The sequence below is a fragment of the Tupaia chinensis genome, unplaced genomic scaffold (assembly GCF_000334495.1).
Source record: "Tupaia chinensis unplaced genomic scaffold, TupChi_1.0 Scaffold000688_1, whole genome shotgun sequence".
In the NCBI taxonomy this organism is placed as follows: domain Eukaryota; kingdom Metazoa; phylum Chordata; class Mammalia; order Scandentia; family Tupaiidae; genus Tupaia; species Tupaia belangeri.
Genome location: NW_006160211.1, coordinates 2,327,780 through 2,333,371, shown reverse-complemented (window position 1 = coordinate 2,333,371; position 5,592 = coordinate 2,327,780).

The following is a 5,592-nucleotide window of genomic DNA, read 5'->3' as shown; positions in this document are numbered from 1 at the left end:
AAAAGGCTTCTGGGGAGCTGAGAGAGGTCTCATCTGGGCTCTGCTGAAACCATTCTATCACCTTCAATGAATAAAATAGGAATTATCAGACACTGAACACTCATGAAAAATTTTGGTATTATAAAGTTACATTTTTCAAAGCAATTTTTAACCTTGCCATAGTTGTGTCGAGTTGTCTTTGTCCCCCATTTGTAAGATGAGGAAATTGGGAAACTTATTCAAGATCAGATATCAAAAATCAGAAAGAACAAACTCCCTAAAATCCTATAGGATCTTACCCTGCTTCTCCTTAACCTCAGTGTGACACTCTCCTTTGTGTTTACCCAGCTTTGGTCACCCTGGCCAGGCCTCAGCACATCCTCATCGCACACCCATTCTTTAAGTCTCAGCTGAAGTTACTTGTTTAAGAACTCACTGCCTGACCAGCTCCTTTCATGAGCTCTCACAGTTCCCTATACCTCTTCACACTCACAACTGTCATTAACTATCAATTGACTGATTGATTAAATGGATTAGGTAATGATTTGTTTACCCTCTGATGTTGGCACCAAGGGTGGCTGGGTGTTATGTTGTGTGTTGGGGGACACATCTTCGGCCACTCAACAATCTTTAGCCAGCTCTTCCTCACTGTCCGTGCTAAATAAACAAGTGTTACGAGAGGAGATAAGCCATTTTGCAACACAAAATCACCTTCAAGTCTCTCTGCCACTTCTTTTCTCTTTGAAAACCAGACTGGGGAACCAGTAGATATCATAATGGTGATGTCGCTTGACTCCCACATAGTGTACAACGGTTCAAATCCTGGACCAGGCAGCTTGAAACTCACACTGAGTGAATGTGCATGTGTGCCCAAAATCATGAAAGAAGATTGGAGAAGGGATTGGGGTGCGGCCATCCCTCCTGGGGGAATGATTTCTCACTCTCTGTCTCTCTGTCTCTCTGTCTCTCTCTCTGGCTCTTTGGTGAGCACGCTTGCCCTATAGCAAACCTCTCAATAAATAAATCAATTAATTAAATAAAACCAGACTGGGGCCAGATATGGCATGGTAGTTAAGGTAACTGGATCCGACATGGCTGACCCTGCAGTTCAAGTCCTGGACCTAGCAGCTTGAAAAACACACTGAACATGTGTGTATGCAAGCCTAAAAACTCAAAAGTAGGGAGAAATGGAGTAGAAGGGATCATGGTGTGACCATCTCCCATGAAGGGTGCTTTCTCACCTTTCCTTTTCCCTCTGTCTCCTTCTGGAGAACAAATGTACCCTCTGGCAAAATTTAAAAAGAAAACAAAAAAACTGAAGTCCCAATCCCCTCTCACATAGAATCCTAAAACCACTTTTTAACTTCTTTCACTCTGACTAGCGTGAAAGTTTCCCAGAGGTATGTACTGCAGATGATGTTTCGTTCATCCTTGAATCCCAGCACCTAACACAGTGCTTAGCACACATGAACAGCATTTGTCAAGTGAATGAGTGGAAAAATCAGTGAACGAATGACCTGGGACACCCAAGTTAGCATTCTTCCACAAAACTACTCTGCATGGAAGGCTGCAGAAACTCCTTCGTTGGACATACTCTTCCTCAGATCTTCAACTCATGGCCTTGGAGGAGTCAGGGGCTTGGAAAGTACAGGCCTTGTCTATCACACAACTCTTGGCATGGGCTTCACCCAGGTGTTGCATCCCACACTAAGTGGCCTTTCCAGGGATGTTTCCTTGGTTTGGTAGAAATGCAGGAGGTGGCAGTGCCAAGCCAGAGCCTCCCAGCTTCTGAGACTGAGAGAGCCATGGCCCCAGGACCCAGGCCATCCAGCCCCTGCCTCATATCTCTGAGGAGCAGAAACATGCCACTCTCAAGACAAGAGGCAGAGCACCCAGACCAACAGAATTAACTCCCGGAGGACATAATGTTTTAGGGCCCAGATGTCCTTGTCTTCATCTAAGTACCCAATGTTGAGATATCAAAACCTGTTGTAGCCCCAACCTCAAAATCACCAGGAGAGGTTGGTTTTAAAAGCCAATCCTCAGACCTACAGAATTCAAATCTTTGGAGAGTACTCTAAGGAATCTGGGTGTTTAACAAGCTCTCCAATAAATTCTGGTGCCTACTACACACTGAGACGTTCTTAACTCTCAGGTAATTTCTTAACCTAGGACATTGAGAGACTGAGTATTAATTTAGGTCAGGCTGGACCTGTGAGCTAGGAAGATTCCATTGAACAAATGAGAGCCCATCTGACTTGGCCTTTTTACACGTTCAAAACAGAGTGTAAAAGTCACCTGCAGGGACTGGTGGCCTGGATAGCTGCCCCACAGCCCTCCCCTTTCTTATCCTTATCATGGCCAGAGTATCGCTGGCCCTGCCAGAGTGAAAGGGAAAATAAAGGCTTAGGATCTGGTTTTTGTCACTTAAAAACACAGTTCAAAGTGCCAGATGAAGCCTGGGTGGCACAAGAATGCAATAGCTTTTCTTTGTTTATTTTGAGGAAGAACAGGGACATTTTGGCAGCCAAATCCCCAAACCAAGAGAGGATCGCAAAGAGAGAGGATCACAAAGTCCATTTCCCTGGTTTCCTTGTCACTCGTGAGTCCCCGTCTTCACTGCCACTGGGTCTAGCCCCAGTCTCCTCTAAAGGCAGTATACTCACTGAAAGTGCCCATAGTCTGGGAGAGGCCTAGGGTCAGGGCATAGCAGATCCAAAGTGCTCACCTGGGGTACATGGGCACTTTCATTCTTTAAAATATGGACATTTTTGGCAAAGCCACAATGACACAGGTATTAGGGCATCACTCCATAGGGCTGCAGCCATGTGGAAGAGCATGGTTCAGATCCCTGGTCAGTCAGAAAATACCAAGCAGTTGCATACATGCATCCCTGGTCCTGGCTAGCTAAAAGACTGAGGGTGTGGATTGCAGTGTGACGACGCCCTGTCAAGGCTGTCAGTTTCTCTCTCTCTTCCTCTCTCTCTCATGGGAGAAATAAATAAACTTGTAAAACATGAATCCCTTTACAGAACTGATGGCAACCAGAACCCCTCTCCACAATACCAACAAAAATAAAATATTATCCAAGATTTTTTGTATAAGTTCAGGAATGCACGGGCTCCCTGCAGCCCATCCATGCAACTGTGCCCATCAGTCACAGAATAAAAACTACTATAAACACGATGGAACATTAAAAACCTGAAATGTCTAAATTCTTTAGCCAAACTCGAGGAAAGTCAAGGCAGAGATGGGGTGGGATAGATGAGGAAACGAGTGTGTATATATTCTTTTTATTCATGTTCTGTTTATAGAAATTTTGCAGACATGTAGATACATGCAATATTTAATTTAGGGATGCTTTTTATTAATCTGAGGTAATTTTATTATTTTCAGGACATGAATAATTGATCATACATAATTTTATGCTCATGAAATAGTTATGCTTGGTAAATTTAAAGGTATAATCTTGGAGACAATTAAATATTTATTAGTTACATTTACTTTAAAACACTTTACATTTGTTGTGCAGTATTGAAACTGCTAGACTTTTTTTTTTAATTTTTTTTTTTGGAGAAGTTTTCACTATAGGGCACGTGCGCTCGCCAGACAGACAGAGAGAGACATAGAGACAGAAAGCGAGAAATCACCCCCCCAGGGGGGATGGTCACACCACAATCCCTTCTCCTCCATTCTCCTCTCAGGATCTTGGGCACGCACGCACACGCGCCCAGCGTGTTTTAAGCCACCGGGTCTGGGACGCGAACCGCGGTCGACTACGTGGGAGTCCAGCGACATAGCCATTACGCTAACTGCTGGTTCCCGAAACTGCTAGACTTTTTAAAATCTAGATTTTTTTTTTTTTTTTTTTTTTTTGCTGTTTTATGAGAGTACCCAAAAGTGTTACCTCTATTTTTAAGTAAAGAATTATACTCTTTTTCCAGGTCCTTTGTCTGTTTCAAGTTCACGAGTCTAAGAAGAGAATGGGTTCTTTCCCCCATCATATTCTTTAGGCCTGTACCATCTGCCGGTTGTTTAGACTCAGATCAGCAAGTAGAACCATAAGCATAGAGGCTGGCACTGTTCTCACAGTGCGTGGCTGACTTTGTGCCAACTCTACTAAATCTCATAAGAGTAGGCCCACCAGCAAAGGAAGTACTGGGTCGGTCTCCCTTCTCCTATAAAAAGGATAGTGTCTTCTTGAATATTATAAGCCTGTATTTGTGCCGTATTGTGTACTGTATTCCATTGACTGAGACACATCTTATCCCATGTGCCATTCAGCAAGAGCAACTACTGTCCCTTCACCTACGATTGAAGATGGAATGCCTTAACCACAGTGCTCCATGGTCACGCCAGCCTCTGGCAGCTTGACATGTCTTTCATCCATCCAAGAATTGCCAGCAGTTTCTGCTGTCACTTGGCTGGGCTGCGATGGCCAGCCCTTTTGTGCATCTCACTGAGAATGTTTTTCTTCCTGAGGAATGACTCCCACTCATAGTTTCCAAAAGGAACTCTGGTTGTGGCTTTGTGAAAACTATTCATTGTCGTGTTCCTTCCTCAAACCATGCATATATGCTTCACTGACATCAAATGAAAGTCTTGCTGCTCTGTTTCTGCACCTTTTTGCACACGTGATAATTTTTTGTTTCAGTGCCAAATCATTGAGCAATCTTTTCTGAGTGCTTTTCCAAATGGCAGTTGAACTCAACACTGACAATACCACCCATGCACTTACTTTGGTGAAGTGGTGACGATAGACCTGCTATGACTAGTATTTGATATTAGTATCAACTGCATCTCCACTGAGTCTGGCCAATGCCATCATGCTGATCTCCAGAGGTGTTAGAACACGGGAAATGTGCACACTAGAATCAATAAAATATAGTTCCCACCACTTACCCCTATCCCCTGTCTGAATGTTCTAACACCCCAGTGATCATAACTAAAAAGGACAGGAAAATGATTTCAATGAAGACTAGGATAAAGGTATAATTAACTGTTCTTTCACTTCCTAAGATACTCTAACTCATTTCCATTACTCTGTCTTAAACTGAGGGAATACATACACTAAACACTGGCATAGCGATAAAACACAACACACTGTAAGGCTGACCCTAGTTTGCATCCAGAGACCTCCCTTAAAGTGTCAGGCAAGCACGTGCCCCTGATCCAGGGCTGGTGGACGCTGGGTGGACCTCAGCATCTGTTGGAGGTTCTGTCTGTCTCTCTTGCTCTGCCTATCACTCTTTGTAGAAATAAATAAACTTTAAAAAATAGAGAGACTTACGAATAGATGAATGGAGTGGAAAAATGTGCCACATATACTCTATGGAAATACTACTCAGCCATGAAAAACAAACAAGACCTTGGTAATTGATAGAAAGTGGTCAGATATGGAGGATCTATTGCTGAGTGAAGCAAGCCAGGTTATGAAAGAAAGATATTGTATGTATCCAATTAATACATACCGACTATCTGCACTTTATGGTAGAGATCAAAATATTTGGAGGGCCATAAAAGCAGCAAAAATAGTTAGTGATGCTGAAGACAGTGTGGAATGGGGTGAGAGAAGGGAAGAGTACAGGGAAGGAGAGCAAGAGAACAAATAGA